General features: G+C 40.5%; 1 non-coding gene across 1 annotated transcript; it reads right to left on the bottom strand.

Moving 5' to 3' along the window:
- Positions 1-11,383: 11,383 nt before the first annotated feature.
- LOC130983586 (small nucleolar RNA R71) lies at positions 11,384-11,487 on the bottom strand. Its single transcript, XR_009087569.1, has one exon. It is a non-coding gene; the product is annotated as a small nucleolar RNA R71 (small nucleolar RNA).
- Between the last annotated feature and the right edge of the window lie 624 nt (positions 11,488-12,111).

Raw genomic sequence — 12,111 nt, 5'->3', positions numbered from 1 at the left:
CCTTGACTTTCCTTTGCTTTAGTAAAAGTTGACTAAGTGGAATTAAGATTCAACTTTCATTATTATTGATAAGAATAACTAAGTCTGGATTTCCAATTTCTCGTACCTTGCCAAAGGATTTGTTTTACAGTATTTATTTATTTTAATTGTCATTTAAATTAATTGCCATATTTAATCCTCATTTTCAAAACCCCAATTTTATCTTTTTCATAGCCAATAATAAGAACATACCTCCCTGCAATTCCTTGAGAAGACGACCCGAGGTTTGAATACTCGGTTATTAATTTCAAAGGGGTTTGTTACTTGTGACAACCAAAACATTTGTACGAAGGGATTTCTGTCGGTTTAGAGACTATATCTACAACGCGAATGTTTTTATGAACTTCTTTACTGGCAAAAATCCCGACGTCAGAGTGCAAGGCCATTGACATAGTTAATATGGCCGAATGCAAGGAGGAGGGGGAGGACGTGAATCCCAATGAGGAAGACCTCATGGGACGTCTCTCAAGTAAGAAGGAGTTCCTTATTGAGGACCTAAAGGAATCTGAGACTCATATAGAGACCATAAAGATTCCATTAAATCTCCTTCTGCCATTCATGAGCTCTGAAGACTATTTGTCCTCTGAAGAGGATGAAGATGTAACTGGAGAGCAAGTTGCTCAATATCTAGGAGCTATCATGAAGCTGAATGCCAAGTTGTTTGGTAATGAGATTTGGGAAGGTGAACCTCCCTTGCTCATTAGTGAACTAGATACATGGGTTCAACAAACTTTACCTCAAAAGAAACAAGATCCTGGGAAATTCTTAATACCCTATACCATAGGCACCATGACCTTTGAGAAAGCTCTGTGTGACCTAGGGTCAGGCATAAATCTTATGCCACTCACTGTAATGGAGAAGCTGGGGATCATTGAGGTACAGCCTGCCTTATTCTCATTACAATTGGCAGACAAGTCAGTAAGACAAGCTTATGGATTAGTAGAGGATGTGTTAGTAAAGGTTAAAGGCCTTTACATCCCTGCTGATTTCATAATCTTAGACACTAGAAAGGAGGAGGATGAATGCATCATCCTTGGAAGACCTTTCCTAGCCACAGCAGAAGCTGTGATAGATGTTAACAGAGGAGAATTAGTCCTTCAATTGAATGGGGACTACCTTGTGTTTAAGGCACATGACCATCCTTCTGTAACAAGGGAGAGTAAGTATGCAGAGCTTCTCTCAGTACAGAGTCAAACAGAGCCCCCACAGTCAAACTCTAAGTTTGGTGTTGGGAGGCCACAACCAAACTCTATGTTTGGTGTTGAATCCCCACAACCAAACTCTAAGTTTGGTGTTGGGACTATACAACATTGACTTGATCACCTGTGAGACTCCATGAGAGCCCACTGTCAAGCTATTGACATTAAATAAGCGCTTATTGGGAGGCAACCTAATTTTTATTTATCTAATTTTATTTTTATTTTATTGTTCTTTTATGTTTTATTAGGTTCATGATCATGTGGAGTCACGAAAAAATATTAAAATTAAAAACAGAATCAAAAACAGCAGAAGAAAAGTCACACCCTGAAGGAAGGACTTACTGGCATTTAAACGCCAGTAAGGAGCATCTGGCTGGCGTTCAACGCCAGAACAGAGCATGGATCTGGCGCTAAACGCCAGAAACAAGCAACATCCCGGCGTTCAAACGCCAAGAATGCACCCTGAGGAGAGCTGGCACTGAACACCAGAAACAAGCATGGAACTGGCGTTCAACGCCAGAAACATGCTGCACATGGGCGTTGAACGCCCAGAACATGCATCACTTCGGCGTTTAGACGCCAGAATTGCATGGAAAGGCATTTTACATGCCTCATTGGTGCAGGAATGTAAATTCTTGACACCTCAGGATCTGTGGACCCCACAGGATCCCCACCTACCATATTCTCCCCTCTTCTCAACATTCATCCTCTCTTTCCAATAAACACTCTTCCTCAAAACCCTTAACCAATCACCTCAATCTCTCTTCCCAATTACCCCCTCACCACTCACATCCATCCACTCTTCCCCATAAACCCCACCTACCTTCAAAATTCAAATTTCTTTCCCACCCAAACCCACCCTAAATGGCCGAACCTACCCCCTCTCCTCTCCCTATATAAACCCCTCCATTCTCCTTAATTTTCACACAACACAACCCCCTCTTCTACACCATGGCCGAATACACCTCCCCCTCACTCTCCTCCATATTTTCTCTTCTTCTTCTTTTTTTCTTTCTTCTCTTGCTCGAGCGCGAGCAATATTTTAAATTTGGTGTGGTAAAAGCATAAGCTTTTTGTTTTTCCATTACCATTGATGGCACCTAAGGCCGGAGAAACCTCTAGAAAAGGGAAAGGGAAGACAAAAACTTCCACCTCCGAGTCATGGGAGATGGAAAGATTCATCTCCAAAGCCCATCGAGACCACTTCTATGATGTTGTGGCCAAGAAGAAGGTGATCCCCGGGGTCCCTTTCAAGCTCAAGAAAAATGAGTATCCGGAGATCTGACATGAGATCCAAAGAAGAGGTTGGGAAGTTCTAACCAACCCCATCTAACAAGTTAGAATCTTAATGATTCAAGAGTTCTATGCCAATGCATGGATCACTAGGAACCATGATCAAAGTAAAAACCCAAACCCAAAGAATTATCTTACAATGGTTCGGGGGAAATACTTAGATTTTAGTCCGAAAAATGTGAGGTTGGCGTTCAACTTGCCCATGATGCAAGGAGATGCACGCCCCTACACTAGAAGGGTCAACTTTAATCAAAGGTTGGACCAAGTCCTTATGGACATATGTGTGGAAGGAGCTCAATGGAAAAGAGACTCCAAAGGCAAGCCGGTTCAACTAAGAAGACTGGACCTTAAGCCTGTGGCTAGAGGATGGTTGGAATTCATCCAACGCTCCATCATCCCTACTAGCTACCGATCCAAAGTTACTGTGGATCGGGCCATCATGATCCATATCATCATGATTGGAGAGGAAGTAGAAGTTCATGAAGTCATCTCCCATGAATTCTACAAAATAGCCGATAAGCCCTCTACTTTGGCAAGGCTAGCTTTTCCTCATCTTATTTGCCATCTATGTTACTCAGCTGGAGTTATCATAGAAGGAGACATCCTCATTGAGGAGGACAAGCTCATCACTAAGAAAAAGAAGGAGCAAATAAGAGAGCCCACTCATGGAACCCAAGAGACGCATGAGAAAGCTCATCACCAAGAAATCCCGGAGATGCCTCAAGGGATGCACTTTCCTCCCAACAACTATTGGGAACAACTCAACACTTCCTTAGAAGATTTGAGTTACAATGTGGATCAATTAAGGGTGGAACATCAAGAGCACTCCATCATTCTCCATGAAATTAGAGAAGATCAAAGAGCAATGAGGGAGGAGCAACAAAGGCAAGGAAGGGACATAGAAGAGCTTAAGGACATCATTGGTCCTTCAAGAAGAAGACGCCACTAAGGTGGATTCATTCCTTGTTATTATTTTTTCTATTTTTCGTTTTTATCTATGTTTTGTGTCTCTACTTGATGATCATTAGTATTTAGTAACTATGTCTTAAGGCTATAAATAATTTCATAAATCCTTCACCTCTCTTAAATGAAAAATGTTTTTAATTCAAAAGAACAAGAAGTACATAAATTTCAAAAATTGTCCTTGAATTTAGTTTAATTATATTGATGTGGTGACAATACTTTTTGTTTTCTGAATGAATGCTTGAACAGTGCATATTTTTTATCTTGTTGTTTATGAATGTTAAAGTTGTTGGCTCTTGAAAGAATGATGAACATAGAGAAATGTTATTGATGATCTGAAAAATCATGAAATTGATTCTTGAAGCAAGAAAAAGCAGTGAAAAACAAAAGCTTGCAAAAAAAAATATTGGCAAAAAAAAATTTAGAAAAAAAAAGAAAAACCAAGCAGAAAAAGCCAATAGCCCTTAAAACCAAAAGGCAAGGGTAAAAAGGATCGAAAGCTTTGAGCATCAATGGATAGGAGGGCCCAAGGAAATAAAATCCAGGCCTAAGCGGCTAAATCAAGTTGTCCCTAACCATGTGCTTGTAGCATGCAGGTCCAAGTGAAAAGCTTGAGACTGAGTGGTTAAAGTCGTGATCCAAAGCAAAAAGAGTGTGCTTAAGAGCTCTGGACACCTCTAACTGGGGACTCTAGCAAAGCTGAGTCACAATCTGAAAAGGTTCACCCAGTCATGTGTCTGTGGCATTTATGTATCCGGTGGTAATACTGGAAAACAAAGTGCTTAGGGCCACGGCCAAGACTCATAAAAGTAGCTGTGTTCAAGAATTAACATACTTAACTAGGAGAATCAATAACACTATCCGAAATTCTAAGTTCCTAGAGAAGCCAATCATTCGAAACTTCAAAGAAAAAAGTGAGATGCCAAAACTGTTCAGAAGCAAAAAGCTAAAAGTCCTGCTCATCTAATTAGAATTAATATTCATTGATATTTTGGGATTTATAGTATATTCTCTTCTTTTTATCCTAATTGATCTTAAATTGCTTGGGGACAAGCAACAATTTAAGTTTGGTGTTGTGATGAGCGGATAATTTATACGCTTTTTGGCATTGTTTTTAGGTAGTTTTTAGTATGATCTAGTTACTTTTAGGGATGTTTTCATTAGTTTTTATGCTAAATTCACATTTCTGGACTTTACTATGACTTTGTGTGTTTTTCTGTGATTTCAGATATTTTCTGGCTGAAATTGAGGGACCTGAGCAAAACTCTGATAGGAGGCTGACAAAGGACTGCTGATGCTGTTGGAATCTGACCTCCCTGCACTCAAAATAGATTTTCTGGAGCTACAGAACTTCAAATGGCGCGCTCTCAACAGCGTTGGAAAGTAGACATCCAGAGCTTTCCAGCAATGTATAATAGTCCATACTTTATTCGTAATTAGAGGACGTAAACTGGCGCTCAATGCCCGTTCCATGCTGCATTCTGGAGTCAAACGCCAAAAACACGTCACGAACCAGAGTTGAACGCCCAAAACATGTTACAACTTGGCGTTCAACTCCAAGAGAAGCCTCAGCTCGTGGATAGATCAAGCTCAGCCCAAGCACACACCAAATGGGCCCCGAAAGTGGATTTATGCATCAATTACTTACTTCTATAAACCCTAGTAGCTAGTCTAGTATAAATAGGATAGTTTACTATTGTATTAGACATCTTTGGTCTCAGTTTTATTTTATTATCCATCCTAGGACACTATTGATCACGTTTTGGGGGCTGGCCATTCAGCTATGCCTGAACCTTCATCACTTATGTATTTTCAATGGTGGAGTTTCTACACACCATAGATTAAGGGTGTGGAGCTCTGCTATATTTCAAGTTTCAATGCAATTACTACTATTTTCTATTCAATTCCGCTTGTTCTTATTCTAAGATGTTCGTTGCACTTCAACATGACGAATGTGATGATCCGTGACACTCATCATCATTCTCACCTATGAACGCGTGACTGACAACCACTTCCATTCTACTTTAGGCCGGGCGCATATCTCTTGGATTCCTTAATCAGAATCTTCGTGGTATAAGCTAGAATTGATGGTGGCATTCATGGTAATCCAAAAAGTGTAACCTTGTCTGTGGTATTCCGAGTAGGATTCCGGGATTGAATGACTGTGACGAGCTTCAAACTCGCGATTGTTGGGCGTGATGACAAACGCAAAAGAATCAATGGATTCTATTCCAACATGATCGAGAACCGACAGATGATTAGCCGTGCTGTGACAGAGCATTTGGACCATTTTCACTGAGAGGATGGGATGTAGCCATTGACAACGGTGATGCCCTACATACAGCTTGCCATGGAAAGGAGTAAGAAGGATTGAAGGAAGGCAGTAGGAAAGCAGAGATTCAGAAAGGGACAAGCATCTCCATACACTTATCTGAAATTCCCACCATTGAATTACATGAGTAACTCTATCCTATTTTATTTATTTTTGTTTACTATAATTTCTTAATACAGTTGAATCTGCCTGACTGGGATTTACAAGATGACCATAGCTTGCTTCATACCAACAATCTCTGTGGGATCGACCCTTACTCATGTAAGGTATTACTTGGACGACCCAGTACACTTGCTGGTTAGTTGTGCAGAGTTGTGACTAAGTGTGATTCACGTTTGAGAGCGCTACTAAGTTCATTGGCGCCATTGTTGATGATCACAATTTCGTCCACCACTAACCTTGCCAAAGTGGAGGGCTTGTCAGCCACCTTGTATAGTTCTAGAGGTATGATCTCATGAACTTCCACTTCCTCTCCAATCATGATGCTATGGATCATGATAGCCCGATCCACAGTTACTTCGGATCGGTTGCTAGTAGGAATGATAGAGTGTTGGATGAACTCTAACCATCCTCTAGCCATGGGTTTGAGGTCAAGCCTTCTCAGTTGAGCCGGCTTGCCTTTGGAGTCTCTCTTTCATTGGGCTCCTTCTACACAGATGTCTATGAGGACTTGGTCTAACTTTTGATCAAAGTTGACCCTTCTTGTGAAAGAATGAAGATCTCCTTGCATCATTGGCAAGTTGAATGCCAACCTCACATTTTTCGGACTGAAATCTAAGTATTTTTCTCGAACCATTGTGAGCCAATTCTTTGGGTTCGGGTTCATACTTTGATCGTGGTTCTTAGTGATCCAAGCATTAGCATAGAACTCTTGAACCATTAAGATTCTGAGTTGTTGGATAGGGTTGGTGAGGGCTTCCCAACCTCTTCTCCGAATCTCTTGTCGGATCTCTGGATATTCGCCCTTTTTGAGCTTGAAGGGGACCTCGAGGATTACCTTCTTCTTGGCCACAACTTCATAGAAATTGTCTTGATGGACCATTGAGATGAACCTCTCCATCTTCCATGACTCGGACGTGGAAGCTACTGCCTTCCCTTTCCTCTTCCTAGAGGTTTCTCCGGCCTTAGATGCTATTAATGGTTATGGAAAAATAAAAAGCACAGCTTTTACCCACACCAAACATAAGAGGTTTTCTCCTCCTCGAGCAAAAGAAGAAAGAAAGGAGGAGAAGAAGAAGGAATAGAGGAGATAGAGGGCGTGAGTGGTTTGGCCAAAGGGGGTTTTAGGTGGTTATGATGTGTGAAAATGAAGGAGTAAGGAGGGGTATATATAGGGTAAGGGAGAGAGGGAATCCGTGTGATAGGGGTTGGGTTTGGGAGGGAAGTGGTTTGAATTTGAGTGGGTGGGGATAGGTGGGTTGCATGATGGGAAATAGTGGGTGGATGTGAGTGGTGAAGAGGTTATGAGGAAGCGGGTAGGATTTGATAGGTGAATGGTGTTTGGGGAAGGGTGTTATGGAAAGGTGTGAAGATGAGTGAGAATGAGTTGAGGTAGGTAGGGATCCTGTGGAGTCCACAGATCCTGAGGTGTCAAGAATTTCTCATCCCTGCACCTTTCTAGCATTTAAATGCCGTCTGTGTGGCATTTCTGGCATTAAACGCTAGGCTGATGCCCATTTCTAGCGTTAAATGCTAGTCTGGCTGCTAGTTTTGGCATTTAACGCCCAGAATGCTGCCTGATGAGCGGATAATTTATACGCTTTTTGGCATTGTTTTTAGTATGTTTTTAGTAGTTTTAGTTGAGTTCTTAGTATATTTTTATTAGTTTTTAGTTAAAATTCACTTTTCTGGACTTTACTATGAGTTTGTGTGTTTTTCTGTGATTTCAGGTATTTTCTGGCTGAAATTGAGGGATCTGAGCAAAAATCTGATCCAGAGACTCAAAAGGACTGCAGATGCTGTTGGATTCTAACCTCCCTGCACTCGAAGTGGATTTTCTGGAGCTACAGAAGCCCAATTGGCGCGCTCTCAACGGCGTTGGAAAGTAGACATTCTGGGCTTTCCAGAAATATATGATAGTCCATACTTTGCCCAAGATTTGATGGCCCAAACCGGCGTTCAAAGTCACCCTCAGGAATTCCAGCGTTAAACGCCGGAACTGGCACCTAAATGGGAGTTAAACGCCCAAACTGGCATAAAAGCTGGCGTTTAACTCCAAGGAGAGTCTCTACACGAAAATGCTTCACTGCTCAGCCCCAGCACACACCAAGTGGGCCCGGAAGTGGATTTTTATGTCATTTACTCATCTCTGTACACCTTAGGCTACTAGTTTTCTTTAAGTAGGACCTTTTACTATTGTATTGGAACATAATCGGGGTAGCTATCTTTGTATTTTATGCTATCTTAGATCATTGGGAGGCTGGCCATTCGGCCATGCCTAGACCTTGTTCTTATGTATTTTCAACGGTGGAGTTTCTACACACCATAGATTAAGGTGTGGAGCTCTGCTGTACCTCGAGTATTAATGCAATTACTATTGTTCTTCTATTCAATTCCGCTTGTTCTTTGTCCAAGATATCACTTGTTCTTCAACTTGATGAATGTGATGATCCGTGACACTCATCATCATTCTCACCCATGAACAAGGTGACTGACAACCACTCTTGTTCTACAAGCAATCAAAGCTCTAGTGAATATCTCTTGGATTCCTGATAACACGATGCATGGTTGATCGCCTGACAACCGAGTGCTCGCCTGACAAACGAGCCAACCATTCCGTGAGATCAGAGTCTTCGTGGTATAGGCGAGAACTGATGGCGGCATTCAAGAGAATCCGGAAGGTCTAACCTTGTCTGTGGTATTCTGAGTAGGATTCAATGATTGAATGACTGTGACGTGCTTCAAACTCCTGAGGGCGGGGCGTTAGTGACAGACGCAAAAGAATCACTGGATTCTATTCCGGCCTGATTGAGAACCGACAGATGGATAGCCGTGCCGTGACAGGGTGCGTTGAACATTTCCAATGAGAGGATGGGAGGTAGCCACTGACAACGGTGAAACCCTTGCATAAGCTTGCCATGGAAAGGAGTAAGAAGGATTGGATGAAGACTGTAGGAAAGCAGAGAGACGGAAGGGAAGGCATCTTCATTCGCTTGTCTGAAGCTCTCACCAATGATATACATAAGTATCTCTATCTTTATCTTTTATGTTATTTTCGTTCATCACCATTATACACCTGAGTCTGCCTGACTGAGATTTACAAGGTGACCATAGCTTGCTTCATACCAACAATCTCCGTGGGATCGACCCTTACTCGCGTAAGGTATTACTTGGACGACCCAGTGCACTTGCTGGTTAGTTGTGTGAAGTTGTAGTGATCACAATTTCGTGCACCAAGTTTTTGGCGCCGTTGCCGGGGATTGTTCGAGTTTGGACAACTGAAGGTTCATCTTGTTGCTTAGATTAGGTATTTTTTTTCGAAATTCTTGAAGATGAATTCTAGAGTTTCATGATGATTTGTTGAAGTCTGGCTGGCTGAGAAGCCATGTCTAATCTCATTGGACCGAGGTTTCAACTTATCATCACAAGAGCTTATTGATTTTTATCAATCTTGCTTTTGGAGCAGTGATCTGCTAAGGCTTGGCTGGCCATTGGCCATGTCTAGTGTTTTGGACCGAAGCTTTCTTTGAAAGCTTGGCTGGCTGTGAAGCCATGTCTAATTCCTGGACCGGAGTCTTAGACTAGCATTGCACTGATTCCTGGAATTCTCATTAAGAATTTTGATAGCTTTTTTCACTTAATTTTCGAAAAACACAAAAAAATCAAAAAAAAATCATAAAATCCAAAAAAAAAATTTTTTGTTTGAATCTAGTGTCTCATCTTAAGTTTGGTGTCAATTGCATACATTCATGTGTCTTAAGGATCTTCAAATAATTTTTGATGATTTCTTACTCTGATCTTTGAATTCTTTTGACTTGAGTGTTTATGTGTCTCATATAGTGTCAGTAGTATACAAACTGCTAAGTTTGGTGTCTTGCATGCATTGTTATTTGATTCTTGTTGCATTTTGATTATTAAAAAAATCCAAAAATATTTTTAAGTTGTGTCTTTTCAAGTCAATAATACAAAGAATTGAAGATTCAGAACATGCTGCAGAGGAATTATACAGAAAAAGCTGGGCGTTCAAAACGCCCAGTAAAGAAGGACAGACTGGCGTTTAAACGCCAGCCAGGGTACCTGGTTGGGCGTTTAACGCCCAAAAAGGGTGCATTTTGGGCATTAAACGCCAGAATGGATACCATTCTGGGCGTTTAACGCCAGGATGGCAAAGGGGGAAGATTTTGTTTTTCAAATCAATTTTTTTCGAGTTTTCAAAGTTTTTCAAAATCAAATCTTTTTCAAATCATATCTTTTCAATCAAATGTTTTCAAAATCAATTTCTTTCCTTTTTCAAAGATACTTGCTATCAATTAATGATTTGATTCAACATTTAAATTATGTTGCCTTTTCTATTGAGAAAGGTTTAATGTTTTGAATCATATCTTTTCTTGATAGCCAAGTTACTAATTTTTTTAAAATCAAATCTTTTTAAAATTGTTTTCAAATCATATCTTATCAATCATATCTTTTTAAAACCATAACTTTTCAATCAAATCTTTTTAATCACATCTTTTTCAAAATAGTTTTCAATCAAATCTTTTTTATTTCTAATTTCAAAATCTTTTTCAAAAATCACTTGATTTCTTTTCCACTCTTATTTTCGAAAATCAATTAAGTGTTTTTCAAAATGTTTTCAAAATCTTTTACTTAATTTTCGAAAATTACTTCCCTTCTTCTCACATCCTTCTATTTATGGACTAACACTATTCCTTAATGCAAAATTCGAACTCCATCTTCTTTGATAAGTTCGAATTTTCTACCTCTGTCTTCCATTTTTCTTTTCCTCTGACACCTCAAGGAATCTCTATACTGTGACATAGAGGATTCCATATTTTCTTGTTCTCTTCTCTTTCATATGAGCAGGAGCAGAGACAAAGGCATTCTTGTTGAAGCTGACCCTGAACCTGAAAGGACCTTGAAGCGAAAGCTAAGAGAAGCTAAGGCACAATTCTCTGTTGAGGACCTGACCGAATTCTTCAAAGAGGAAGAACCCATGGCAGCCGAAAACAACAACAATGCCAACAATGCAAGGAAGGTGCTGGGTGACTTTACTGCACCTACTCCCAACTTCTATGGGAGAAGCATCTCTATCCCTGCCATTGGAGCAAACAACTTTGAGCTTAAGCCTCAATTAGTTTCTCTAATGCAGCAGAATTGCAAGTTCCATGGACTTCCATTGGAAGATCCTCATCAGTTCTTAGCTGAGTTCTTGCAAATCTGTGACACAGTCAAGACTAATGGGGTTGACCCTGAGGTCTACAGACTGATGCTATTCCCTTTTGCTGTAAGAGACAGAGCTAGAATATGGTTGGACTCACAACCTAAAGAAAGCCTGGACTCTTGGGAAAAGCTAGTCAATGCCTTCTTGGCAAAGTTCTTTCCACCTCAAAAATTGAGTAAGCTTAGAGTGGAAGTCCAAACCTTCAGACAGAAGGATGGTGAATCCCTCCATGAAGCTTGGGAAAGATACAAACAATTAATCAGAAAATGTCCATCTGACATGCTTTCTGAATGGAGCATCATAGGTATTTTCTATGATGGTCTCTCTGAACTGTCCAAGATGTCTTTGGATAGCTCTGCTGGAGGATCTCTTCATCTGAAGAAGACGCCTACAGAAGCTCAAGAGCTCATTGAAATGGTTGCAAATAACCAATTCATGTACACTTCTGAAAGGAATCCTGTGAACAATGGGACAAGTCAGAAGAAAGGAGTTCTTGAGATTGATGCTCTGAATGCCATACTGGCTCAGAACAAAATATTGACTCAACAAGTCAATTTGATTTCTCAAAGTCTGTCTGGAATGCAAAATGCACCAAGCAGTACTAAGGATGCTTCATCTGAGAAAGAAGCTTATGATCCTGAGAACCCTTCAATGGAAGAGGTGAATTACCTAGGAGAACCCTATGGAAACACCTATAATTCTTCATGGAGAAATCACCCAAATTTCTCATGGAAGAATCAACAGAGACCTCAACAAGGTTTCAACAATAATAATGGTGGAAGAAACAGGTTTAGCAATGGCAAGCCTTTTCCATCATCTTCTCAGCAACAGACAGAGAATTCTAAGCAGAATACCTCTGACTTAGCAACCATGGTCTCTGATCTAATCAAAACCACTCAAAGTTT

This window comes from Arachis stenosperma, chromosome 5, assembly GCF_014773155.1.
Source record: "Arachis stenosperma cultivar V10309 chromosome 5, arast.V10309.gnm1.PFL2, whole genome shotgun sequence".
In the NCBI taxonomy this organism is placed as follows: Eukaryota; Viridiplantae; Streptophyta; class Magnoliopsida; order Fabales; family Fabaceae; genus Arachis; species Arachis stenosperma.
Note: the sequence above shows the minus strand (reverse complement) of the source record. Positions and strands in the feature narration are given on the sequence as shown.